We start from the raw sequence: 26,114 nt of genomic DNA, 5'->3' as shown, positions 1-26,114 counted from the left end.
AATGTAATGTATAAAGTCAACTCTCCCATGAGAATCATTCTTGCCTTATTGAAACTGCAGTTAATCTAAGGGACCAGCTTGTGCTGCAGCAAGTGGAAAGTACGGTAATTGTAAGAGCGTTGTTATGGATATACCAAGTTTTTTGTTTATTGCTGGTGAATAGTGATTCATTTGGATTGTAATACCTCGTGTCACTGTATTGAAGATATTATCAATGTACAGACCATGCTTGTGCATGTGTGGTGTAGAGTATGACGGCTCGTCGAAAGTGTACAGTCGTTTATGGAAGTCAGTAGACCTTGTTATAGCATTTGATTTAGTAATAGGGAGCCCATATAGCTCCTGGTTCATTAGGATTGTTATCGCTTCTCGGCCTTTTGGCTAAGATCAAAGTGTAGTATCTGTTCTTATCAGCTTAATATCTGATACGTCCTGCATCGCAGGACCAGAATATTAAACTGATTTTTGGAACAGGGCGGAGTGCTAGGGGCTTGCCCCACCTCCGCCGCGGGTTGGCCCGGTATTGCAGTACCACCGGGATCGGCCCACCACAAAATGTAATAAACTTTAAGTTTGTTTTAAATGTAATAAACATTGTTACCAACTTGTAAGAATGGATGATAGTGAAAAATTGATTGTTGTAATGTAATGTGCCCAAGTGCAGAGACAATACAGAAAAGTCGTGTGTACATTCAACAAATGAAGAGGAAGAGAAAGCTGATCCAGTAGGTGCTGCCAGGGGCGGCCGAACAGGAACTACAAGGATGCCCAAGGGACGAACTTGGAATGCGAGAACATGTAGGAACTTAGCAATTTTGTGTGCAGAATAATAGGAATTAATTATTTTATTTTATCATACAATGTAGTGCTTGTTGTGAATGTTTAATAAATTTAGCTGTGTGAGAAAAAATTCAATATAATTAACAATTAGGCAGTGTTAAATGATAATAATGATGATGTATTGAAAATGTATTTTGTCATGTCGATGCGTGAGTTTATGTAAGTGTGTGGTTAAGGCTTGTTGTGAAACCTTTTATTACTATTATTGTTATTCATTACTCATGTTAATATTTGTATGAATTGTATTGACTTTTTTTTATCTGTTGAACTACATGTGTTTGGTTAATGGAGTTTTACAATGTGCAATATTAATTTTGATGTGTATTTTAAGGGATGTTTCTCGGCCTTTCGGCTAAGATCAGAGTGTAGTATCGCTTCTCGGCCTTTTGGCTAAGATCGAAGTGTAGTATCTGCGATTCTTCTACACTTTGTCTTGGCAGCATTTTTTGTGACGGATTGCCCCCGGACCTGGTCCGGGGAGTGCGATTGACCCTGCTGGCCACTGCCTAGTGCATGCCAGCATGGGGGCACATTGCTTAGGCAACGTTAAATATCTGTTTAGATAAAATTATATTGACAATTAAAATGTAATGTATAAAGTCAACTCTCCCATGAGAATCATTCTTGCCTTATTGAAACTGCAGTTAATCTAAGGGACCAGCTTGTGCTGCAGCAAGTGGAAAGTACGGTAATTGTAAGAGCGTTGTTATGGATATACCAAGTTTTTTGTTTATTGCTGGTGAATAGTGATTCATTTGGATTGTAATACCTCGTGTCACTGTATTGAAGATATTATCAATGTACAGACCATGCTTGTGCATGTGTGGTGTAGAGTATGACGGCTCGTCGAAAGTGTACAGTCGTTTATGGAAGTCAGTAGACCTTGTTATAGCATTTGATTTAGTAATAGGGAGCCCATATAGCTCCTGGTTCATTAGGATTGTTATCGCTTCTCGGCCTTTTGGCTAAGATCAAAGTGTAGTATCTGTTCTTATCAGCTTAATATCTGATACGTCCTGCATCGCAGGACCAGAATATTAAACTGATTTTTGGAACAGGGCGGAGTGCTAGGGGCTTGCCCCACCTCCGCCGCGGGTTGGCCCGGTATTGCAGTACCACCGGGATCGGCCCACCACAAAATGTAATAAACTTTAAGTTTGTTTTAAATGTAATAAACATTGTTACCAACTTGTAAGAATGGATGATAGTGAAAAATTGATTGTTGTAATGTAATGTGCCCAAGTGCAGAGACAATACAGAAAAGTCGTGTGTACATTCAACAAATGAAGAGGAAGAGAAAGCTGATCCAGTAGGTGCTGCCAGGGGCGGCCGAACAGGAACTACAAGGATGCCCAAGGGACGAACTTGGAATGCGAGAACATGTAGGAACTTAGCAATTTTGTGTGCAGAATAATAGGAATTAATTATTTTATTTTATCATACAATGTAGTGCTTGTTGTGAATGTTTAATAAATTTAGCTGTGTGAGAAAAAATTCAATATAATTAACAATTAGGCAGTGTTAAATGATAATAATGATGATGTATTGAAAATGTATTTTGTCATGTCGATGCGTGAGTTTATGTAAGTGTGTGGTTAAGGCTTGTTGTGAAACCTTTTATTACTATTATTGTTATTCATTACTCATGTTAATATTTGTATGAATTGTATTGACTTTTTTTTATCTGTTGAACTACATGTGTTTGGTTAATGGAGTTTTACAATGTGCAATATTAATTTTGATGTGTATTTTAAGGGATGTTTCTCGGCCTTTCGGCTAAGATCAGAGTGTAGTATCGCTTCTCGGCCTTTTGGCTAAGATCGAAGTGTAGTATCTGCGATTCTTCTACACTTTGTCTTGGCAGCATTTTTTGTGACGGATTGCCCCCGGACCTGGTCCGGGGAGTGCGATTGACCCTGCTGGCCACTGCCTAGTGCATGCCAGCATGGGGGCACATTGCTTAGGCAACGTTAAATATCTGTTTAGATAAAATTATATTGACAATTAAAATGTAATGTATAAAGTCAACTCTCCCATGAGAATCATTCTTGCCTTATTGAAACTGCAGTTAATCTAAGGGACCAGCTTGTGCTGCAGCAAGTGGAAAGTACGGTAATTGTAAGAGCGTTGTTATGGATATACCAAGTTTTTTGTTTATTGCTGGTGAATAGTGATTCATTTGGATTGTAATACCTCGTGTCACTGTATTGAAGATATTATCAATGTACAGACCATGCTTGTGCATGTGTGGTGTAGAGTATGACGGCTCGTCGAAAGTGTACAGTCGTTTATGGAAGTCAGTAGACCTTGTTATAGCATTTGATTTAGTAATAGGGAGCCCATATAGCTCCTGGTTCATTAGGATTGTTATCGCTTCTCGGCCTTTTGGCTAAGATCAAAGTGTAGTATCTGTTCTTATCAGCTTAATGGTGTGACAACTGTTATGCTGGGGGAACAGAATGCACAGAATTTGTCGACCATATGGTTGTGGGAGGGCCTGGTCCCGCCTTCACAATCACTGGCCCCCCGAGTACGTCGGTGGCTTGGCTTCAGTGGTGGAGGTTGGGACCGGGGTGGCACCCACAGTCATATGGGAGAGAGATTCTGCTACACTTTGCCTTAGCAAACATTTTTTGTGACGGATTTGCAGGTTTGCACCCCCGACCAGTTCGGGGGAGTTGTATTGTCTCCTGCTGGCCACTGCCTAGTGCATGCCAGCAGCGAACATTGCTTAGGCAACCTAAAATATCTGTTCTTATCAGCTTAATATCTGATACGTCCTGCATCGCAGGACCAGAATATTAAACTGATTTTTGGAACAGGGCGGAGTGCTAGGGGCTTGCCCCACCTCCGCCGCGGGTTGGCCCGGTATTGCAGTACCACCGGGATCGGCCCACCACAAAATGTAATAAACTTTAAGTTTGTTTTAAATGTAATAAACATTGTTACCAACTTGTAAGAATGGATGATAGTGAAAAATTGATTGTTGTAATGTAATGTGCCCAAGTGCAGAGACAATACAGAAAAGTCGTGTGTACATTCAACAAATGAAGAGGAAGAGAAAGCTGATCCAGTAGGTGCTGCCAGGGGCGGCCGAACAGGAACTACAAGGATGCCCAAGGGACGAACTTGGAATGCGAGAACATGTAGGAACTTAGCAATTTTGTGTGCAGAATAATAGGAATTAATTATTTTATTTTATCATACAATGTAGTGCTTGTTGTGAATGTTTAATAAATTTAGCTGTGTGAGAAAAAATTCAATATAATTAACAATTAGGCAGTGTTAAATGATAATAATGATGATGTATTGAAAATGTATTTTGTCATGTCGATGCGTGAGTTTATGTAAGTGTGTGGTTAAGGCTTGTTGTGAAACCTTTTATTACTATTATTGTTATTCATTACTCATGTTAATATTTGTATGAATTGTATTGACTTTTTTTTATCTGTTGAACTACATGTGTTTGGTTAATGGAGTTTTACAATGTGCAATATTAATTTTGATGTGTATTTTAAGGGATGTTTCTCGGCCTTTCGGCTAAGATCAGAGTGTAGTATCGCTTCTCGGCCTTTTGGCTAAGATCGAAGTGTAGTATCTGCGATTCTTCTACACTTTGTCTTGGCAGCATTTTTTGTGACGGATTGCCCCCGGACCTGGTCCGGGGAGTGCGATTGACCCTGCTGGCCACTGCCTAGTGCATGCCAGCATGGGGGCACATTGCTTAGGCAACGTTAAATATCTGTTTAGATAAAATTATATTGACAATTAAAATGTAATGTATAAAGTCAACTCTCCCATGAGAATCATTCTTGCCTTATTGAAACTGCAGTTAATCTAAGGGACCAGCTTGTGCTGCAGCAAGTGGAAAGTACGGTAATTGTAAGAGCGTTGTTATGGATATACCAAGTTTTTTGTTTATTGCTGGTGAATAGTGATTCATTTGGATTGTAATACCTCGTGTCACTGTATTGAAGATATTATCAATGTACAGACCATGCTTGTGCATGTGTGGTGTAGAGTATGACGGCTCGTCGAAAGTGTACAGTCGTTTATGGAAGTCAGTAGACCTTGTTATAGCATTTGATTTAGTAATAGGGAGCCCATATAGCTCCTGGTTCATTAGGATTGTTATCGCTTCTCGGCCTTTTGGCTAAGATCAAAGTGTAGTATCTGTTCTTATCAGCTTAATATCTGATACGTCCTGCATCGCAGGACCAGAATATTAAACTGATTTTTGGAACAGGGCGGAGTGCTAGGGGCTTGCCCCACCTCCGCCGCGGGTTGGCCCGGTATTGCAGTACCACCGGGATCGGCCCACCACAAAATGTAATAAACTTTAAGTTTGTTTTAAATGTAATAAACATTGTTACCAACTTGTAAGAATGGATGATAGTGAAAAATTGATTGTTGTAATGTAATGTGCCCAAGTGCAGAGACAATACAGAAAAGTCGTGTGTACATTCAACAAATGAAGAGGAAGAGAAAGCTGATCCAGTAGGTGCTGCCAGGGGCGGCCGAACAGGAACTACAAGGATGCCCAAGGGACGAACTTGGAATGCGAGAACATGTAGGAACTTAGCAATTTTGTGTGCAGAATAATAGGAATTAATTATTTTATTTTATCATACAATGTAGTGCTTGTTGTGAATGTTTAATAAATTTAGCTGTGTGAGAAAAAATTCAATATAATTAACAATTAGGCAGTGTTAAATGATAATAATGATGATGTATTGAAAATGTATTTTGTCATGTCGATGCGTGAGTTTATGTAAGTGTGTGGTTAAGGCTTGTTGTGAAACCTTTTATTACTATTATTGTTATTCATTACTCATGTTAATATTTGTATGAATTGTATTGACTTTTTTTTATCTGTTGAACTACATGTGTTTGGTTAATGGAGTTTTACAATGTGCAATATTAATTTTGATGTGTATTTTAAGGGATGTTTCTCGGCCTTTCGGCTAAGATCAGAGTGTAGTATCGCTTCTCGGCCTTTTGGCTAAGATCGAAGTGTAGTATCTGCGATTCTTCTACACTTTGTCTTGGCAGCATTTTTTGTGACGGATTGCCCCCGGACCTGGTCCGGGGAGTGCGATTGACCCTGCTGGCCACTGCCTAGTGCATGCCAGCATGGGGGCACATTGCTTAGGCAACGTTAAATATCTGTTTAGATAAAATTATATTGACAATTAAAATGTAATGTATAAAGTCAACTCTCCCATGAGAATCATTCTTGCCTTATTGAAACTGCAGTTAATCTAAGGGACCAGCTTGTGCTGCAGCAAGTGGAAAGTACGGTAATTGTAAGAGCGTTGTTATGGATATACCAAGTTTTTTGTTTATTGCTGGTGAATAGTGATTCATTTGGATTGTAATACCTCGTGTCACTGTATTGAAGATATTATCAATGTACAGACCATGCTTGTGCATGTGTGGTGTAGAGTATGACGGCTCGTCGAAAGTGTACAGTCGTTTATGGAAGTCAGTAGACCTTGTTATAGCATTTGATTTAGTAATAGGGAGCCCATATAGCTCCTGGTTCATTAGGATTGTTATCGCTTCTCGGCCTTTTGGCTAAGATCAAAGTGTAGTATCTGTTCTTATCAGCTTAATATCTGATACGTCCTGCATCGCAGGACCAGAATATTAAACTGATTTTTGGAACAGGGCGGAGTGCTAGGGGCTTGCCCCACCTCCGCCGCGGGTTGGCCCGGTATTGCAGTACCACCGGGATCGGCCCACCACAAAATGTAATAAACTTTAAGTTTGTTTTAAATGTAATAAACATTGTTACCAACTTGTAAGAATGGATGATAGTGAAAAATTGATTGTTGTAATGTAATGTGCCCAAGTGCAGAGACAATACAGAAAAGTCGTGTGTACATTCAACAAATGAAGAGGAAGAGAAAGCTGATCCAGTAGGTGCTGCCAGGGGCGGCCGAACAGGAACTACAAGGATGCCCAAGGGACGAACTTGGAATGCGAGAACATGTAGGAACTTAGCAATTTTGTGTGCAGAATAATAGGAATTAATTATTTTATTTTATCATACAATGTAGTGCTTGTTGTGAATGTTTAATAAATTTAGCTGTGTGAGAAAAAATTCAATATAATTAACAATTAGGCAGTGTTAAATGATAATAATGATGATGTATTGAAAATGTATTTTGTCATGTCGATGCGTGAGTTTATGTAAGTGTGTGGTTAAGGCTTGTTGTGAAACCTTTTATTACTATTATTGTTATTCATTACTCATGTTAATATTTGTATGAATTGTATTGACTTTTTTTTATCTGTTGAACTACATGTGTTTGGTTAATGGAGTTTTACAATGTGCAATATTAATTTTGATGTGTATTTTAAGGGATGTTTCTCGGCCTTTCGGCTAAGATCAGAGTGTAGTATCGCTTCTCGGCCTTTTGGCTAAGATCGAAGTGTAGTATCTGCGATTCTTCTACACTTTGTCTTGGCAGCATTTTTTGTGACGGATTGCCCCCGGACCTGGTCCGGGGAGTGCGATTGACCCTGCTGGCCACTGCCTAGTGCATGCCAGCATGGGGGCACATTGCTTAGGCAACGTTAAATATCTGTTTAGATAAAATTATATTGACAATTAAAATGTAATGTATAAAGTCAACTCTCCCATGAGAATCATTCTTGCCTTATTGAAACTGCAGTTAATCTAAGGGACCAGCTTGTGCTGCAGCAAGTGGAAAGTACGGTAATTGTAAGAGCGTTGTTATGGATATACCAAGTTTTTTGTTTATTGCTGGTGAATAGTGATTCATTTGGATTGTAATACCTCGTGTCACTGTATTGAAGATATTATCAATGTACAGACCATGCTTGTGCATGTGTGGTGTAGAGTATGACGGCTCGTCGAAAGTGTACAGTCGTTTATGGAAGTCAGTAGACCTTGTTATAGCATTTGATTTAGTAATAGGGAGCCCATATAGCTCCTGGTTCATTAGGATTGTTATCGCTTCTCGGCCTTTTGGCTAAGATCAAAGTGTAGTATCTGTTCTTATCAGCTTAATATCTGATACGTCCTGCATCGCAGGACCAGAATATTAAACTGATTTTTGGAACAGGGCGGAGTGCTAGGGGCTTGCCCCACCTCCGCCGCGGGTTGGCCCGGTATTGCAGTACCACCGGGATCGGCCCACCACAAAATGTAATAAACTTTAAGTTTGTTTTAAATGTAATAAACATTGTTACCAACTTGTAAGAATGGATGATAGTGAAAAATTGATTGTTGTAATGTAATGTGCCCAAGTGCAGAGACAATACAGAAAAGTCGTGTGTACATTCAACAAATGAAGAGGAAGAGAAAGCTGATCCAGTAGGTGCTGCCAGGGGCGGCCGAACAGGAACTACAAGGATGCCCAAGGGACGAACTTGGAATGCGAGAACATGTAGGAACTTAGCAATTTTGTGTGCAGAATAATAGGAATTAATTATTTTATTTTATCATACAATGTAGTGCTTGTTGTGAATGTTTAATAAATTTAGCTGTGTGAGAAAAAATTCAATATAATTAACAATTAGGCAGTGTTAAATGATAATAATGATGATGTATTGAAAATGTATTTTGTCATGTCGATGCGTGAGTTTATGTAAGTGTGTGGTTAAGGCTTGTTGTGAAACCTTTTATTACTATTATTGTTATTCATTACTCATGTTAATATTTGTATGAATTGTATTGACTTTTTTTTATCTGTTGAACTACATGTGTTTGGTTAATGGAGTTTTACAATGTGCAATATTAATTTTGATGTGTATTTTAAGGGATGTTTCTCGGCCTTTCGGCTAAGATCAGAGTGTAGTATCGCTTCTCGGCCTTTTGGCTAAGATCGAAGTGTAGTATCTGCGATTCTTCTACACTTTGTCTTGGCAGCATTTTTTGTGACGGATTGCCCCCGGACCTGGTCCGGGGAGTGCGATTGACCCTGCTGGCCACTGCCTAGTGCATGCCAGCATGGGGGCACATTGCTTAGGCAACGTTAAATATCTGTTTAGATAAAATTATATTGACAATTAAAATGTAATGTATAAAGTCAACTCTCCCATGAGAATCATTCTTGCCTTATTGAAACTGCAGTTAATCTAAGGGACCAGCTTGTGCTGCAGCAAGTGGAAAGTACGGTAATTGTAAGAGCGTTGTTATGGATATACCAAGTTTTTTGTTTATTGCTGGTGAATAGTGATTCATTTGGATTGTAATACCTCGTGTCACTGTATTGAAGATATTATCAATGTACAGACCATGCTTGTGCATGTGTGGTGTAGAGTATGACGGCTCGTCGAAAGTGTACAGTCGTTTATGGAAGTCAGTAGACCTTGTTATAGCATTTGATTTAGTAATAGGGAGCCCATATAGCTCCTGGTTCATTAGGATTGTTATCGCTTCTCGGCCTTTTGGCTAAGATCAAAGTGTAGACCCCCGACCAGTTCGGGGGAGTTGTATTGTCTCCTGCTGGCCACTGCCTAGTGCATGCCAGCAGCGAACATTGCTTAGGCAACCTAAAAAATCTGTTCTTATCAGCTTAATATCTGATACGTCCTGCATCGCAGGACCAGAATATTAAACTGATTTTTGGAACAGGGCGGAGTGCTAGGGGCTTGCCCCACCTCCGCCGCGGGTTGGCCCGGTATTGCAGTACCACCGGGATCGGCCCACCACAAAATGTAATAAACTTTAAGTTTGTTTTAAATGTAATAAACATTGTTACCAACTTGTAAGAATGGATGATAGTGAAAAATTGATTGTTGTAATGTAATGTGCCCAAGTGCAGAGACAATACAGAAAAGTCGTGTGTACATTCAACAAATGAAGAGGAAGAGAAAGCTGATCCAGTAGGTGCTGCCAGGGGCGGCCGAACAGGAACTACAAGGATGCCCAAGGGACGAACTTGGAATGCGAGAACATGTAGGAACTTAGCAATTTTGTGTGCAGAATAATAGGAATTAATTATTTTATTTTATCATACAATGTAGTGCTTGTTGTGAATGTTTAATAAATTTAGCTGTGTGAGAAAAAATTCAATATAATTAACAATTAGGCAGTGTTAAATGATAATAATGATGATGTATTGAAAATGTATTTTGTCATGTCGATGCGTGAGTTTATGTAAGTGTGTGGTTAAGGCTTGTTGTGAAACCTTTTATTACTATTATTGTTATTCATTACTCATGTTAATATTTGTATGAATTGTATTGACTTTTTTTTATCTGTTGAACTACATGTGTTTGGTTAATGGAGTTTTACAATGTGCAATATTAATTTTGATGTGTATTTTAAGGGATGTTTCTCGGCCTTTCGGCTAAGATCAGAGTGTAGTATCGCTTCTCGGCCTTTTGGCTAAGATCGAAGTGTAGTATCTGCGATTCTTCTACACTTTGTCTTGGCAGCATTTTTTGTGACGGATTGCCCCCGGACCTGGTCCGGGGAGTGCGATTGACCCTGCTGGCCACTGCCTAGTGCATGCCAGCATGGGGGCACATTGCTTAGGCAACGTTAAATATCTGTTTAGATAAAATTATATTGACAATTAAAATGTAATGTATAAAGTCAACTCTCCCATGAGAATCATTCTTGCCTTATTGAAACTGCAGTTAATCTAAGGGACCAGCTTGTGCTGCAGCAAGTGGAAAGTACGGTAATTGTAAGAGCGTTGTTATGGATATACCAAGTTTTTTGTTTATTGCTGGTGAATAGTGATTCATTTGGATTGTAATACCTCGTGTCACTGTATTGAAGATATTATCAATGTACAGACCATGCTTGTGCATGTGTGGTGTAGAGTATGACGGCTCGTCGAAAGTGTACAGTCGTTTATGGAAGTCAGTAGACCTTGTTATAGCATTTGATTTAGTAATAGGGAGCCCATATAGCTCCTGGTTCATTAGGATTGTTATCGCTTCTCGGCCTTTTGGCTAAGATCAAAGTGTAGTATCTGTTCTTATCAGCTTAATATCTGATACGTCCTGCATCGCAGGACCAGAATATTAAACTGATTTTTGGAACAGGGCGGAGTGCTAGGGGCTTGCCCCACCTCCGCCGCGGGTTGGCCCGGTATTGCAGTACCACCGGGATCGGCCCACCACAAAATGTAATAAACTTTAAGTTTGTTTTAAATGTAATAAACATTGTTACCAACTTGTAAGAATGGATGATAGTGAAAAATTGATTGTTGTAATGTAATGTGCCCAAGTGCAGAGACAATACAGAAAAGTCGTGTGTACATTCAACAAATGAAGAGGAAGAGAAAGCTGATCCAGTAGGTGCTGCCAGGGGCGGCCGAACAGGAACTACAAGGATGCCCAAGGGACGAACTTGGAATGCGAGAACATGTAGGAACTTAGCAATTTTGTGTGCAGAATAATAGGAATTAATTATTTTATTTTATCATACAATGTAGTGCTTGTTGTGAATGTTTAATAAATTTAGCTGTGTGAGAAAAAATTCAATATAATTAACAATTAGGCAGTGTTAAATGATAATAATGATGATGTATTGAAAATGTATTTTGTCATGTCGATGCGTGAGTTTATGTAAGTGTGTGGTTAAGGCTTGTTGTGAAACCTTTTATTACTATTATTGTTATTCATTACTCATGTTAATATTTGTATGAATTGTATTGACTTTTTTTTATCTGTTGAACTACATGTGTTTGGTTAATGGAGTTTTACAATGTGCAATATTAATTTTGATGTGTATTTTAAGGGATGTTTCTCGGCCTTTCGGCTAAGATCAGAGTGTAGTATCGCTTCTCGGCCTTTTGGCTAAGATCGAAGTGTAGTATCTGCGATTCTTCTACACTTTGTCTTGGCAGCATTTTTTGTGACGGATTGCCCCCGGACCTGGTCCGGGGAGTGCGATTGACCCTGCTGGCCACTGCCTAGTGCATGCCAGCATGGGGGCACATTGCTTAGGCAACGTTAAATATCTGTTTAGATAAAATTATATTGACAATTAAAATGTAATGTATAAAGTCAACTCTCCCATGAGAATCATTCTTGCCTTATTGAAACTGCAGTTAATCTAAGGGACCAGCTTGTGCTGCAGCAAGTGGAAAGTACGGTAATTGTAAGAGCGTTGTTATGGATATACCAAGTTTTTTGTTTATTGCTGGTGAATAGTGATTCATTTGGATTGTAATACCTCGTGTCACTGTATTGAAGATATTATCAATGTACAGACCATGCTTGTGCATGTGTGGTGTAGAGTATGACGGCTCGTCGAAAGTGTACAGTCGTTTATGGAAGTCAGTAGACCTTGTTATAGCATTTGATTTAGTAATAGGGAGCCCATATAGCTCCTGGTTCATTAGGATTGTTATCGCTTCTCGGCCTTTTGGCTAAGATCAAAGTGTAGTATCTGTTCTTATCAGCTTAATATCTGATACGTCCTGCATCGCAGGACCAGAATATTAAACTGATTTTTGGAACAGGGCGGAGTGCTAGGGGCTTGCCCCACCTCCGCCGCGGGTTGGCCCGGTATTGCAGTACCACCGGGATCGGCCCACCACAAAATGTAATAAACTTTAAGTTTGTTTTAAATGTAATAAACATTGTTACCAACTTGTAAGAATGGATGATAGTGAAAAATTGATTGTTGTAATGTAATGTGCCCAAGTGCAGAGACAATACAGAAAAGTCGTGTGTACATTCAACAAATGAAGAGGAAGAGAAAGCTGATCCAGTAGGTGCTGCCAGGGGCGGCCGAACAGGAACTACAAGGATGCCCAAGGGACGAACTTGGAATGCGAGAACATGTAGGAACTTAGCAATTTTGTGTGCAGAATAATAGGAATTAATTATTTTATTTTATCATACAATGTAGTGCTTGTTGTGAATGTTTAATAAATTTAGCTGTGTGAGAAAAAATTCAATATAATTAACAATTAGGCAGTGTTAAATGATAATAATGATGATGTATTGAAAATGTATTTTGTCATGTCGATGCGTGAGTTTATGTAAGTGTGTGGTTAAGGCTTGTTGTGAAACCTTTTATTACTATTATTGTTATTCATTACTCATGTTAATATTTGTATGAATTGTATTGACTTTTTTTTATCTGTTGAACTACATGTGTTTGGTTAATGGAGTTTTACAATGTGCAATATTAATTTTGATGTGTATTTTAAGGGATGTTTCTCGGCCTTTCGGCTAAGATCAGAGTGTAGTATCGCTTCTCGGCCTTTTGGCTAAGATCGAAGTGTAGTATCTGCGATTCTTCTACACTTTGTCTTGGCAGCATTTTTTGTGACGGATTGCCCCCGGACCTGGTCCGGGGAGTGCGATTGACCCTGCTGGCCACTGCCTAGTGCATGCCAGCATGGGGGCACATTGCTTAGGCAACGTTAAATATCTGTTTAGATAAAATTATATTGACAATTAAAATGTAATGTATAAAGTCAACTCTCCCATGAGAATCATTCTTGCCTTATTGAAACTGCAGTTAATCTAAGGGACCAGCTTGTGCTGCAGCAAGTGGAAAGTACGGTAATTGTAAGAGCGTTGTTATGGATATACCAAGTTTTTTGTTTATTGCTGGTGAATAGTGATTCATTTGGATTGTAATACCTCGTGTCACTGTATTGAAGATATTATCAATGTACAGACCATGCTTGTGCATGTGTGGTGTAGAGTATGACGGCTCGTCGAAAGTGTACAGTCGTTTATGGAAGTCAGTAGACCTTGTTATAGCATTTGATTTAGTAATAGGGAGCCCATATAGCTCCTGGTTCATTAGGATTGTTATCGCTTCTCGGCCTTTTGGCTAAGATCAAAGTGTAGTATCTGTTCTTATCAGCTTAATATCTGATACGTCCTGCATCGCAGGACCAGAATATTAAACTGATTTTTGGAACAGGGCGGAGTGCTAGGGGCTTGCCCCACCTCCGCCGCGGGTTGGCCCGGTATTGCAGTACCACCGGGATCGGCCCACCACAAAATGTAATAAACTTTAAGTTTGTTTTAAATGTAATAAACATTGTTACCAACTTGTAAGAATGGATGATAGTGAAAAATTGATTGTTGTAATGTAATGTGCCCAAGTGCAGAGACAATACAGAAAAGTCGTGTGTACATTCAACAAATGAAGAGGAAGAGAAAGCTGATCCAGTAGGTGCTGCCAGGGGCGGCCGAACAGGAACTACAAGGATGCCCAAGGGACGAACTTGGAATGCGAGAACATGTAGGAACTTAGCAATTTTGTGTGCAGAATAATAGGAATTAATTATTTTATTTTATCATACAATGTAGTGCTTGTTGTGAATGTTTAATAAATTTAGCTGTGTGAGAAAAAATTCAATATAATTAACAATTAGGCAGTGTTAAATGATAATAATGATGATGTATTGAAAATGTATTTTGTCATGTCGATGCGTGAGTTTATGTAAGTGTGTGGTTAAGGCTTGTTGTGAAACCTTTTATTACTATTATTGTTATTCATTACTCATGTTAATATTTGTATGAATTGTATTGACTTTTTTTTATCTGTTGAACTACATGTGTTTGGTTAATGGAGTTTTACAATGTGCAATATTAATTTTGATGTGTATTTTAAGGGATGTTTCTCGGCCTTTCGGCTAAGATCAGAGTGTAGTATCGCTTCTCGGCCTTTTGGCTAAGATCGAAGTGTAGTATCTGCGATTCTTCTACACTTTGTCTTGGCAGCATTTTTTGTGACGGATTGCCCCCGGACCTGGTCCGGGGAGTGCGATTGACCCTGCTGGCCACTGCCTAGTGCATGCCAGCATGGGGGCACATTGCTTAGGCAACGTTAAATATCTGTTTAGATAAAATTATATTGACAATTAAAATGTAATGTATAAAGTCAACTCTCCCATGAGAATCATTCTTGCCTTATTGAAACTGCAGTTAATCTAAGGGACCAGCTTGTGCTGCAGCAAGTGGAAAGTACGGTAATTGTAAGAGCGTTGTTATGGATATACCAAGTTTTTTGTTTATTGCTGGTGAATAGTGATTCATTTGGATTGTAATACCTCGTGTCACTGTATTGAAGATATTATCAATGTACAGACCATGCTTGTGCATGTGTGGTGTAGAGTATGACGGCTCGTCGAAAGTGTACAGTCGTTTATGGAAGTCAGTAGACCTTGTTATAGCATTTGATTTAGTAATAGGGAGCCCATATAGCTCCTGGTTCATTAGGATTGTTATCGCTTCTCGGCCTTTTGGCTAAGATCAAAGTGTAGTATCTGTTCTTATCAGCTTAATATCTGATACGTCCTGCATCGCAGGACCAGAATATTAAACTGATTTTTGGAACAGGGCGGAGTGCTAGGGGCTTGCCCCACCTCCGCCGCGGGTTGGCCCGGTATTGCAGTACCACCGGGATCGGCCCACCACAAAATGTAATAAACTTTAAGTTTGTTTTAAATGTAATAAACATTGTTACCAACTTGTAAGAATGGATGATAGTGAAAAATTGATTGTTGTAATGTAATGTGCCCAAGTGCAGAGACAATACAGAAAAGTCGTGTGTACATTCAACAAATGAAGAGGAAGAGAAAGCTGATCCAGTAGGTGCTGCCAGGGGCGGCCGAACAGGAACTACAAGGATGCCCAAGGGACGAACTTGGAATGCGAGAACATGTAGGAACTTAGCAATTTTGTGTGCAGAATAATAGGAATTAATTATTTTATTTTATCATACAATGTAGTGCTTGTTGTGAATGTTTAATAAATTTAGCTGTGTGAGAAAAAATTCAATATAATTAACAATTAGGCAGTGTTAAATGATAATAATGATGATGTATTGAAAATGTATTTTGTCATGTCGATGCGTGAGTTTATGTAAGTGTGTGGTTAAGGCTTGTTGTGAAACCTTTTATTACTATTATTGTTATTCATTACTCATGTTAATATTTGTATGAATTGTATTGACTTTTTTTTATCTGTTGAACTACATGTGTTTGGTTAATGGAGTTTTACAATGTGCAATATTAATTTTGATGTGTATTTTAAGGGATGTTTCTCGGCCTTTCGGCTAAGATCAGAGTGTAGTATCGCTTCTCGGCCTTTTGGCTAAGATCGAAGTGTAGTATCTGCGATTCTTCTACACTTTGTCTTGGCAGCATTTTTTGTGACGGATTGCCCCCGGACCTGGTCCGGGGAGTGCGATTGACCCTGCTGGCCACTGCCTAGTGCATGCCAGCATGGGGGCACATTGCTTAGGCAACGTTAAATATCTGTTTAGATAAAATTATATTGACAATTAAAATGTAATGTATAAAGTCAACTCTCCCATGAGAATCATTCTTGCCTTATTGAAACTGCAGTTAATCTAAGGGACCAGCTTGTGCTGCAGCAAGTGGAAAGTACGGTAATTGTAAGAGCGTTGTTATGGATATACCAAGTTTTTTGTTTATTGCTGGTGAATAGTGATTCATTTGGATTGTAATACCTCGTGTCACTGTATTGAAGATATTATCAATGTACAGACCATGCTTGTGCATGTGTGGTGTAGAGTATGACGGCTCGTCGAAAGTGTACAGTCGTTTATGGAAGTCAGTAGACCTTGTTATAGCATTTGATTTAGTAATAGGGAGCCCATATAGCTCCTGGTTCATTAGGATTGTTATCGCTTCTCGGCCTTTTGGCTAAGATCAAAGTGTAGTATCTGTTCTTATCAGCTTAATATCTGATACGTCCTGCATCGCAGGACCAGAATATTAAACTGATTTTTGGAACAGGGCGGAGTGCTAGGGGCTTGCCCCACCTCCGCCGCGGGTTGGCCCGGTATTGCAGTACCACCGGGATCGGCCCACCACAAAATGTAATAAACTTTAAGTTTGTTTTAAATGTAATAAACATTGTTACCAACTTGTAAGAATGGATGATAGTGAAAAATTGATTGTTGTAATGTAATGTGCCCAAGTGCAGAGACAATACAGAAAAGTCGTGTGTACATTCAACAAATGAAGAGGAAGAGAAAGCTGATCCAGTAGGTGCTGCCAGGGGCGGCCGAACAGGAACTACAAGGATGCCCAAGGGACGAACTTGGAATGCGAGAACATGTAGGAACTTAGCAATTTTGTGTGCAGAATAATAGGAATTAATTATTTTATTTTATCATACAATGTAGTGCTTGTTGTGAATGTTTAATAAATTTAGCTGTGTGAGAAAAAATTCAATATAATTAACAATTAGGCAGTGTTAAATGATAATAATGATGATGTATTGAAAATGTATTTTGTCATGTCGATGCGTGAGTTTATGTAAGTGTGTGGTTAAGGCTTGTTGTGAAACCTTTTATTACTATTATTGTTATTCATTACTCATGTTAATATTTGTATGAATTGTATTGACTTTTTTTTATCTGTTGAACTACATGTGTTTGGTTAATGGAGTTTTACAATGTGCAATATTAATTTTGATGTGTATTTTAAGGGATGTTTCTCGGCCTTTCGGCTAAGATCAGAGTGTAGTATCGCTTCTCGGCCTTTTGGCTAAGATCGAAGTGTAGTATCTGCGATTCTTCTACACTTTGTCTTGGCAGCATTTTTTGTGACGGATTGCCCCCGGACCTGGTCCGGGGAGTGCGATTGACCCTGCTGGCCACTGCCTAGTGCATGCCAGCATGGGGGCACATTGCTTAGGCAACGTTAAATATCTGTTTAGATAAAATTATATTGACAATTAAAATGTAATGTATAAAGTCAACTCTCCCATGAGAATCATTCTTGCCTTATTGAAACTGCAGTTAATCTAAGGGACCAGCTTGTGCTGCAGCAAGTGGAAAGTACGGTAATTGTAAGAGCGTTGTTATGGATATACCAAGTTTTTTGTTTATTGCTGGTGAATAGTGATTCATTTGGATTGTAATACCTCGTGTCACTGTATTGAAGATATTATCAATGTACAGACCATGCTTGTGCATGTGTGGTGTAGAGTATGACGGCTCGTCGAAAGTGTACAGTCGTTTATGGAAGTCAGTAGACCTTGTTATAGCATTTGATTTAGTAATAGGGAGCCCATATAGCTCCTGGTTCATTAGGATTGTTATCGCTTCTCGGCCTTTTGGCTAAGATCAAAGTGTAGTATCTGTTCTTATCAGCTTAATATCTGATACGTCCTGCATCGCAGGACCAGAATATTAAACTGATTTTTGGAACAGGGCGGAGTGCTAGGGGCTTGCCCCACCTCCGCCGCGGGTTGGCCCGGTATTGCAGTACCACCGGGATCGGCCCACCACAAAATGTAATAAACTTTAAGTTTGTTTTAAATGTAATAAACATTGTTACCAACTTGTAAGAATGGATGATAGTGAAAAATTGATTGTTGTAATGTAATGTGCCCAAGTGCAGAGACAATACAGAAAAGTCGTGTGTACATTCAACAAATGAAGAGGAAGAGAAAGCTGATCCAGTAGGTGCTGCCAGGGGCGGCCGAACAGGAACTACAAGGATGCCCAAGGGACGAACTTGGAATGCGAGAACATGTAGGAACTTAGCAATTTTGTGTGCAGAATAATAGGAATTAATTATTTTATTTTATCATACAATGTAGTGCTTGTTGTGAATGTTTAATAAATTTAGCTGTGTGAGAAAAAATTCAATATAATTAACAATTAGGCAGTGTTAAATGATAATAATGATGATGTATTGAAAATGTATTTTGTCATGTCGATGCGTGAGTTTATGTAAGTGTGTGGTTAAGGCTTGTTGTGAAACCTTTTATTACTATTATTGTTATTCATTACTCATGTTAATATTTGTATGAATTGTATTGACTTTTTTTTATCTGTTGAACTACATGTGTTTGGTTAATGGAGTTTTACAATGTGCAATATTAATTTTGATGTGTATTTTAAGGGATGTTTCTCGGCCTTTCGGCTAAGATCAGAGTGTAGTATCGCTTCTCGGCCTTTTGGCTAAGATCGAAGTGTAGTATCTGCGATTCTTCTACACTTTGTCTTGGCAGCATTTTTTGTGACGGATTGCCCCCGGACCTGGTCCGGGGAGTGCGATTGACCCTGCTGGCCACTGCCTAGTGCATGCCAGCATGGGGGCACATTGCTTAGGCAACGTTAAATATCTGTTTAGATAAAATTATATTGACAATTAAAATGTAATGTATAAAGTCAACTCTCCCATGAGAATCATTCTTGCCTTATTGAAACTGCAGTTAATCTAAGGGACCAGCTTGTGCTGCAGCAAGTGGAAAGTACGGTAATTGTAAGAGCGTTGTTATGGATATACCAAGTTTTTTGTTTATTGCTGGTGAATAGTGATTCATTTGGATTGTAATACCTCGTGTCACTGTATTGAAGATATTATCAATGTACAGACCATGCTTGTGCATGTGTGGTGTAGAGTATGACGGCTCGTCGAAAGTGTACAGTCGTTTATGGAAGTCAGTAGACCTTGTTATAGCATTTGATTTAGTAATAGGGAGCCCATATAGCTCCTGGTTCATTAGGATTGTTATCGCTTCTCGGCCTTTTGGCTAAGATCAAAGTGTAGTATCTGTTCTTATCAGCTTAATATCTGATACGTCCTGCATCGCAGGACCAGAATATTAAACTGATTTTTGGAACAGGGCGGAGTGCTAGGGGCTTGCCCCACCTCCGCCGCGGGTTGGCCCGGTATTGCAGTACCACCGGGATCGGCCCACCACAAAATGTAATAAACTTTAAGTTTGTTTTAAATGTAATAAACATTGTTACCAACTTGTAAGAATGGATGATAGTGAAAAATTGATTGTTGTAATGTAATGTGCCCAAGTGCAGAGACAATACAGAAAAGTCGTGTGTACATTCAACAAATGAAGAGGAAGAGAAAGCTGATCCAGTAGGTGCTGCCAGGGGCGGCCGAACAGGAACTACAAGGATGCCCAAGGGACGAACTTGGAATGCGAGAACATGTAGGAACTTAGCAATTTTGTGTGCAGAATAATAGGAATTAATTATTTTATTTTATCATACAATGTAGTGCTTGTTGTGAATGTTTAATAAATTTAGCTGTGTGAGAAAAAATTCAATATAATTAACAATTAGGCAGTGTTAAATGATAATAATGATGATGTATTGAAAATGTATTTTGTCATGTCGATGCGTGAGTTTATGTAAGTGTGTGGTTAAGGCTTGTTGTGAAACCTTTTATTACTATTATTGTTATTCATTACTCATGTTAATATTTGTATGAATTGTATTGACTTTTTTTTATCTGTTGAACTACATGTGTTTGGTTAATGGAGTTTTACAATGTGCAATATTAATTTTGATGTGTATTTTAAGGGATGTTTCTCGGCCTTTCGGCTAAGATCAGAGTGTAGTATCGCTTCTCGGCCTTTTGGCTAAGATCGAAGTGTAGTATCTGCGATTCTTCTACACTTTGTCTTGGCAGCATTTTTTGTGACGGATTGCCCCCGGACCTGGTCCGGGGAGTGCGATTGACCCTGCTGGCCACTGCCTAGTGCATGCCAGCATGGGGGCACATTGCTTAGGCAACGTTAAATATCTGTTTAGATAAAATTATATTGACAATTAAAATGTAATGTATAAAGTCAACTCTCCCATGAGAATCATTCTTGCCTTATTGAAACTGCAGTTAATCTAAGGGACCAGCTTGTGCTGCAGCAAGTGGAAAGTACGGTAATTGTAAGAGCGTTGTTATGGATATACCAAGTTTTTTGTTTATTGCTGGTGAATAGTGATTCATTTGGATTGTAATACCTCGTGTCACTGTATTGAAGATATTATCAATGTACAGACCATGCTTGTGCATGTGTGGTGTAGAGTATGACGGCTCGTCGAAAGTGTACAGTCGTTTATGGAAGTCAGTAGACCTTGTTATAGCATTTGATTTAGTAATAGGGAGCCCATATAGCTCCTGGTTCATTAGGATTGTTATCGCTTCTCGGCCTTTTGGCTAAGATCAAAGTGTAGTATCTGTTCTTATCAGCTTAATGATCTAGCCCCGAGAAGTGATTAGTTAAATAACTGTGCTCAAGAAAAGATCGTCGCAGAGGTGTTCGTGCTGTATTCACTCCGGCACGAAACGACCATACTTCCAGCAGTTCCGAGGATGGATCGACTGCTGCTGCGCCTAGGGAGGACATGGGGAACTACATGGAGATAAGGTAGGTGGTAGTCTGGCACTTGTGTTTTGTTTTTAAGTAAGTTCTTGTGGCCATCTTGTTTATTTACTTGTTTTCTTTCTGCAAGCTTTCGGCCATCTTGCATTAATTATTTGAATTTCTATTTGTCTGGCCATTTGTTGTTTGTTTATTTGAATTAAATTCGTTAATCGCGGCCATCTTTTATTGCAAACATTTAAAGTTTAACTGTTACATTTAATTTGTTAATATCTGCATAGCTTTTTGTACCTGTTAAAGTAAAGTAACTACCTATCTCGCCTTTAATTTTCCAAGTGCCAAACTATCACCTAGTAATTCCTGCAACTCAGTGTTTTGTTATGTAAGCCCCATTTCAGGTTCCCGACTGTAACTTGCATTCGTGACTCGTAGCTTTTACTGTTCACCCAAAATAATTTTGTTTATTTAAATTCTTTTTCAGTAATACATTTTTCCGAATAATATTTAGTTGCTTTTCATATATATATTAAATTAGAGTCAATCTTTTTACTGCAGTTCCTATATTTAAATAACCACATTTAATTAATACCTGTACTTGATCTTGCTGTTTAACATTTAACTTCTACCCACAGTCTCGCCCTTGTGTTTGAATTTTTTAGCTCGGGCAAATACCACATTTAATTTTTCCTCAATTTAACTAATACCTTCAAGGCGAGTCGCGTAACTACAGTCGAAGATCGTCGCCCCTAAAGGCCTTTGGAACCCCTTCCCAAGTGTATCTTGTTTTTCTTGAGCCTGTGTAATTGTTTTTGTCCTGTCTCCTGACTGTGTGTGTTCAATGGCCGACAGTCCCTTGTGAATAATCTGTGTGCATCCTATAGTTTCTGTTAAGTTTTTGCCTGTCTCTCAATTTTCCCATATTAATAATTCAATTGTTCAACATTTAAAGTAATTTCTGTATTTATTTTGGCTTAAATTCACTTTGCTCGCGATAATTATATTGCCTTGTGCCCAGGCATATCTAGTGTAATCGTGTTTAATTCTGATTTGAATTCATAACTAGGGGCAGTAAATAATTCCATATTCAGAGATTTAATTTTTCCCATTAATAGTTTCAGTGTATTTTGTCTGCTTAACTTTAAATTCAGTTTTTCGCGACCTCGTGGTTGAGTTATTTAGCGAGGTCGGTCGCCATTTTTCAACTTCCTTCTTCTTCACAGATGCTTCGCATGTGACTTCCTGTTCGTGTCCATGGATATGCACACCAGGGGTTGAGTGTTGTGTTTGTCTTGTGTTTATTGTAATTGTTCAGTGACTTGTTTTTGTGCTTGAATCCGCCATATTGCTTTCTTTCGAATTAGCTAAAATAAATTAAAGTACTATTTATTTCTATATTTACCTTGCTGATTAAATACGCCATATTGTTTTCAGAGTAACTATTAATTGGTAATTAAAGTAATACTTATTGAATATATCTATCTATTATTATTATAATATTTATTTAATTAATTGAATATTCCTTAATTTTCTTGCAGATTTAATATATTTACCTTTTCATTTTTATCCATAGTAATTAACCAATACATCTCAAATCTTGCTGTTGAATCTTTTAACTTAATTCCATTTACATTCTTATAGCATCACCTCAACCATATTTATTTAATTAATTAGTTTCAAGCACCTGTACCTGTCTTATTTGTTTGTATATTTTGTTTCCTTTGTAGTGCTGATCGGTAAGTGAGTAACTGTCTCTTGTCTGTGTTGTGCTAGTATTTGTGTTGCGACTTTTGTAAGTGTTCTGTTGTTGTGTTTTGCTCCTTCCAGCACTCTAGTGTACTTGTGTTGTAAGGCCCAGCCCTTGACACATTTGTACACCCCCCTAGTGTTCCAGAAACCTAGGGCACAACCAGTGACCTTGTAGTGTCTTGAGCCGCCTGTGTAGTTCTTCTCAGGACAGCGAACTGCTCCAGAAGCGGTCGTCGCTTGTCTGTTTACAGCTGCCCAGGAGAAGAGTGCCTGACTCTTAGCCCGGCACTCGGCTTGCCGCTGCACCCCCGGATTTGACTGTTGCTTCTTGGTTTACCAAGTAGCAGCCCCACCGATTGTGACTTGTGATATTTTCTTTTTAGTGGCCTGTACCTGATTAGTTTTAAGTAGAGTTTTATTTACCTTTCAGAGTTTATACTTTAGTAGAGTTCTATATATTGTTAGGTGGTTAATTGTTATATTTTCAGAGTCTATTGTTTCCTTATTTTTCAGGGTACTCTATACATACCCTTAGTGTTATCTTGTTATAAGAGTTTGTATATATTGTTCTTTTACAGATCTAGTTGTTTGCTGCTGTGCGGCTGTGTTGTTCTCTTTTTGTTAGTGTAAGTGTTTTTCAGGATGCCCGTGCGTCCCAGCTTCGTGGCGTTGCCGGCCCCAGAGGAGATCCAGTGCCCTGCGTGTGTGCGGCTTCAGCAGTTCGGGTCTGTCTTCGGACGACTGGCTGATCTGGCGGCGCATGTGCGCCGGGCGCATGACTCTGCGGGGCTATGGTTTCGCTGTGAGATTTGTAGGCCGCACGAAGAGATCCGGTCCCTGAGGGCAGCAAGGCTGCATTTTGAGACGGTGCACCCGGGCCGGGGCATCGAGCCGGCGCTGCCGGAGGCGGATGGTACGGACTCGGATCTCGCGTCTGATGATGAGGAGGAGGATGAGAGGGTTGCCGTTCGGGAGATGGTGTCCTTGGTGCGTGACCCGGGTGAGCCGGGGTGCCTGCGCGTGCCGGTGCCACTACCGGCCGAGTTGACGTGCATCCTCTGTGGGACGCATGGCTTCGGGCTGAGGATCCGGGGGCGGTATTCAGCATGGTCGGACATGTGGAAGCACATGAAGCGACACCACCCAGAGGTGACTGCGGTGGAGTTCCGCTGCAGGTTCTGTGCTTCCGCATTTTCGGGCGCTGGATATCCGCTGAGGGTGGCTCAGAACCACGTTGCCAACGTCCACAGAGCTGAGGTGCGGAGACTCGCGGCACGCCAGGCGCGAGAGGCAGGCCTGGGCGCGCCAGCACGGACTCCACCTGCTCGTGTGGCCCGGCGGGAGGCACGGCGCTCCTCAGATGAAGACGCTGATGATCCGCAGCCCCGGCCGTTGCCGCCCGCGGCTGCCGTCTCCGGTGCCTGGTCCCTCCCACCGTCTCTCTCCGCCTGCACGAGAGGAAGGCCAGGAGACATGTGTTGTTTTGCCCCCCAGGAAGAAGAGACGGACATCACCTGGACCCGTCACGCCGGCGCGCGACGATGCAACGGGGAGGGAGGCTTTGTTTCTGTGCCGCAGGAAGAAGCTGTCACTGTCGCTCCGCACGACACCCCTCCCTGGATCACCGGCACCCAAAGGGACTCCGGCACCTGCGCTCCCGCAGGTGACCACCAACGAGGAGGAGGCGGCCCAGCTTCTGTCCAGAATGCTGCCGCTGCACCCGAGGCCATCACCAGGCCCGGCGTGCCGTCCCTCCTATACCGAACGGGAGGATGTCCCAGCGCCGGCGCCGGAGCAGGAGTGCATCGGAGTAGAGGAGGAGAGAGGAGAGGGTCTGCCACCCAGGGACTGGCAGACCGGAGATGCCCCCAGTATGTCTCCTGGGGGAAGCACACCTGAGCAGCGGACTGCACCGGAGTTGCACGTGGTGCCAGCCCACCTCATCAGGTTCCCACTCCTGCACTCGGAGGGAGGAACCCAAACTGATCCAGACCATGATGAGGAGCTGCCAGGAAGATGTGAGATGGGGACGCAGACGGAGGATGACGTCGCCCCAGAGCAGGAGGCTGCCGACGCGGCGGTGCAGGCGGAGGTGCCGGCGCCGGTGGAGCCAACTGTGGGCGTGGTCGGGGGAGGGTGCGGCCTCCCCCGGCCGCGCGGGAGCTGTCTGGTCCTGGCGTGGGGCTGCCCACCCAGAATGCCCGGGAGGTACGAGAGGAGGTCCCCCGGGCGCGTCACGGCCAGCAGCCCAGGGAGAACCGCCACCAGGTCCGAGGACGCCCAGCAGAGGCGGCAGACCACCAGTCCGCCTCGGAAGACGAAGGAGAAGACGGCGAACCCGAGGTCCGGCCCAGCCAAGTCCAGCTGGAGTGGATGGCTCGGATCTCGGCAGCCGAGGAAGACTGGGAATCCCTGGAGCACGTCTGCGACGAGTACACGGAGTTTGTCGTCGCCCTCAAGGTACGAGAAGAAGAGGGGGGCGCGGCACGTGCTCCAGGGGGTGGCGAAGGAGCGAGGGGTGGCCGGAGAGGGCCCGGCAACCCCGCCCGCCAGCGCAGGCGGCGGCCGGCATTTGCATTTGACGGGGAGGCCGCCGCCAAGATCCAGAAATTGTACAGGGCCAACCCCAAGAAGGCGATGCAGGAGATCCTGGAAACAGAGTCTCCCTATTGCCGGATTGCGGGAGCCCGCCTGCAGGACCACTTCACAGAGACATTCTCAGACCATGGCTACGAAGTGGGTCCCACGCCTGCAGGTTGCGCACTGGCACACGATGATCCGACAGAGGAGGAAGTGGACGAGCTGGCCAGACCATTCACCACCAGGGAGGTCGCGAAGAAGCTCGCCCGCACCAAGAACACGGCACCTGGGCAGGATGGCATCAGGTACAATTTGTTGAAGAGGGCTGACCCAGGTTGCCACGTGCTTGCGGCCCTCTACACCGCAGTGCACGCCCACAATCGTGTCCCCGGATCGTGGAAGAGGTCCAACACGGTCCTCATCTACAAGGATGGCGACAAGGACGTCCCAGACAACTGGCGTCCGATTGCGCTCAGCACCACCATTTCCAAGCTGTTCCTGTCGGTGGTCGCTGCCCGCCTGGGCGCGTGGGCTGCCCGGACGGGGCGCATCTCCAAGCAGCAGAAGGGCTTCATGGAGTACGAGGGCTGCTTGGAGCACAACTTTGTCCTGCAGTCCATCCTGGATGACTGCAGGGCGAAGAAACGCGAGGTCGCCATCGCCTGGCTGGATCTCGCCAACGCGTTCGGGTCCATCCCGCACGCGTACATCCAGCACTCGCTCACAGAGATGAGGGTACCCGAGACGCTGCGTGCCCTCATCGCGGACCTGTACCACGGCGGGACGACACGGGTCCGTTCCGAGGATGGCTTCACGGAGGAGATCCCGATCCGTGCTGGCGTCCGTCAGGGCTGTCCCCTCAGCCCCATTCTCTT

General features: G+C 41.7%; 13 non-coding genes and 17 pseudogenes across 13 annotated transcripts; all 30 read left to right on the top strand.

The window, feature by feature from the left end:
- Nucleotides 1–361: 361 nt before the first annotated feature.
- On the top strand, nucleotides 362–554 carry LOC134544695 (U2 spliceosomal RNA). The gene has a single exon (XR_010077990.1). It is a non-coding gene; the product is annotated as a U2 spliceosomal RNA (small nuclear RNA).
- A 656-nt stretch (nucleotides 555–1,210) lies between these two features.
- On the top strand, nucleotides 1,211–1,375 carry LOC134544721 (U2 spliceosomal RNA; annotated as a pseudogene).
- Nucleotides 1,376–1,785: 410 nt separating this feature from the next.
- Nucleotides 1,786–1,978, top strand: LOC134544694 (U2 spliceosomal RNA). The gene has a single exon (XR_010077989.1). It is a non-coding gene; the product is annotated as a U2 spliceosomal RNA (small nuclear RNA).
- Nucleotides 1,979–2,634: 656 nt separating this feature from the next.
- Nucleotides 2,635–2,799, top strand: LOC134544720 (U2 spliceosomal RNA; annotated as a pseudogene).
- Nucleotides 2,800–3,209: 410 nt separating this feature from the next.
- LOC134544704 (U2 spliceosomal RNA) lies at nucleotides 3,210–3,425 on the top strand (annotated as a pseudogene).
- A 141-nt stretch (nucleotides 3,426–3,566) lies between these two features.
- Nucleotides 3,567–3,742, top strand: LOC134544702 (U2 spliceosomal RNA; annotated as a pseudogene).
- A 656-nt stretch (nucleotides 3,743–4,398) lies between these two features.
- On the top strand, nucleotides 4,399–4,563 carry LOC134544719 (U2 spliceosomal RNA; annotated as a pseudogene).
- Nucleotides 4,564–4,973: 410 nt separating this feature from the next.
- Nucleotides 4,974–5,166, top strand: LOC134544693 (U2 spliceosomal RNA). Its single transcript, XR_010077988.1, has one exon. It is a non-coding gene; the product is annotated as a U2 spliceosomal RNA (small nuclear RNA).
- Nucleotides 5,167–5,822: 656 nt separating this feature from the next.
- Nucleotides 5,823–5,987, top strand: LOC134544718 (U2 spliceosomal RNA; annotated as a pseudogene).
- Nucleotides 5,988–6,397: 410 nt separating this feature from the next.
- On the top strand, nucleotides 6,398–6,590 carry LOC134544692 (U2 spliceosomal RNA). Its single transcript, XR_010077987.1, has one exon. It is a non-coding gene; the product is annotated as a U2 spliceosomal RNA (small nuclear RNA).
- A 656-nt stretch (nucleotides 6,591–7,246) lies between these two features.
- Nucleotides 7,247–7,411, top strand: LOC134544717 (U2 spliceosomal RNA; annotated as a pseudogene).
- Nucleotides 7,412–7,821: 410 nt separating this feature from the next.
- Nucleotides 7,822–8,014, top strand: LOC134544691 (U2 spliceosomal RNA). Its single transcript, XR_010077986.1, has one exon. It is a non-coding gene; the product is annotated as a U2 spliceosomal RNA (small nuclear RNA).
- A 656-nt stretch (nucleotides 8,015–8,670) lies between these two features.
- On the top strand, nucleotides 8,671–8,835 carry LOC134544716 (U2 spliceosomal RNA; annotated as a pseudogene).
- Nucleotides 8,836–9,245: 410 nt separating this feature from the next.
- Nucleotides 9,246–9,528, top strand: LOC134544703 (U2 spliceosomal RNA; annotated as a pseudogene).
- Nucleotides 9,529–10,184: 656 nt separating this feature from the next.
- LOC134544715 (U2 spliceosomal RNA) lies at nucleotides 10,185–10,349 on the top strand (annotated as a pseudogene).
- Nucleotides 10,350–10,759: 410 nt separating this feature from the next.
- On the top strand, nucleotides 10,760–10,952 carry LOC134544690 (U2 spliceosomal RNA). The gene has a single exon (XR_010077985.1). It is a non-coding gene; the product is annotated as a U2 spliceosomal RNA (small nuclear RNA).
- A 656-nt stretch (nucleotides 10,953–11,608) lies between these two features.
- On the top strand, nucleotides 11,609–11,773 carry LOC134544714 (U2 spliceosomal RNA; annotated as a pseudogene).
- A 410-nt stretch (nucleotides 11,774–12,183) lies between these two features.
- On the top strand, nucleotides 12,184–12,376 carry LOC134544689 (U2 spliceosomal RNA). Its single transcript, XR_010077984.1, has one exon. It is a non-coding gene; the product is annotated as a U2 spliceosomal RNA (small nuclear RNA).
- Nucleotides 12,377–13,032: 656 nt separating this feature from the next.
- On the top strand, nucleotides 13,033–13,197 carry LOC134544712 (U2 spliceosomal RNA; annotated as a pseudogene).
- A 410-nt stretch (nucleotides 13,198–13,607) lies between these two features.
- On the top strand, nucleotides 13,608–13,800 carry LOC134544729 (U2 spliceosomal RNA). Its single transcript, XR_010078001.1, has one exon. It is a non-coding gene; the product is annotated as a U2 spliceosomal RNA (small nuclear RNA).
- A 656-nt stretch (nucleotides 13,801–14,456) lies between these two features.
- Nucleotides 14,457–14,621, top strand: LOC134544711 (U2 spliceosomal RNA; annotated as a pseudogene).
- Nucleotides 14,622–15,031: 410 nt separating this feature from the next.
- LOC134544722 (U2 spliceosomal RNA) lies at nucleotides 15,032–15,224 on the top strand. Its single transcript, XR_010078000.1, has one exon. It is a non-coding gene; the product is annotated as a U2 spliceosomal RNA (small nuclear RNA).
- Nucleotides 15,225–15,880: 656 nt separating this feature from the next.
- Nucleotides 15,881–16,045, top strand: LOC134544709 (U2 spliceosomal RNA; annotated as a pseudogene).
- Nucleotides 16,046–16,455: 410 nt separating this feature from the next.
- LOC134544710 (U2 spliceosomal RNA) lies at nucleotides 16,456–16,648 on the top strand. Its single transcript, XR_010077998.1, has one exon. It is a non-coding gene; the product is annotated as a U2 spliceosomal RNA (small nuclear RNA).
- Nucleotides 16,649–17,304: 656 nt separating this feature from the next.
- On the top strand, nucleotides 17,305–17,469 carry LOC134544708 (U2 spliceosomal RNA; annotated as a pseudogene).
- A 410-nt stretch (nucleotides 17,470–17,879) lies between these two features.
- LOC134544699 (U2 spliceosomal RNA) lies at nucleotides 17,880–18,072 on the top strand. Its single transcript, XR_010077994.1, has one exon. It is a non-coding gene; the product is annotated as a U2 spliceosomal RNA (small nuclear RNA).
- Nucleotides 18,073–18,728: 656 nt separating this feature from the next.
- LOC134544707 (U2 spliceosomal RNA) lies at nucleotides 18,729–18,893 on the top strand (annotated as a pseudogene).
- Nucleotides 18,894–19,303: 410 nt separating this feature from the next.
- Nucleotides 19,304–19,496, top strand: LOC134544688 (U2 spliceosomal RNA). The gene has a single exon (XR_010077983.1). It is a non-coding gene; the product is annotated as a U2 spliceosomal RNA (small nuclear RNA).
- Nucleotides 19,497–20,152: 656 nt separating this feature from the next.
- On the top strand, nucleotides 20,153–20,317 carry LOC134544706 (U2 spliceosomal RNA; annotated as a pseudogene).
- A 410-nt stretch (nucleotides 20,318–20,727) lies between these two features.
- On the top strand, nucleotides 20,728–20,918 carry LOC134544705 (U2 spliceosomal RNA). Its single transcript, XR_010077997.1, has one exon. It is a non-coding gene; the product is annotated as a U2 spliceosomal RNA (small nuclear RNA).
- Nucleotides 20,919–26,114: the final 5,196 nt, after the last annotated feature.

This window comes from Bacillus rossius, unplaced genomic scaffold (genome assembly GCF_032445375.1).
Source record: "Bacillus rossius redtenbacheri isolate Brsri unplaced genomic scaffold, Brsri_v3 Brsri_v3_scf474, whole genome shotgun sequence".
Taxonomy (NCBI): Eukaryota; Metazoa; Arthropoda; class Insecta; order Phasmatodea; family Bacillidae; genus Bacillus; species Bacillus rossius.
This window is presented reverse-complemented; position numbering and strand designations above follow the sequence as displayed.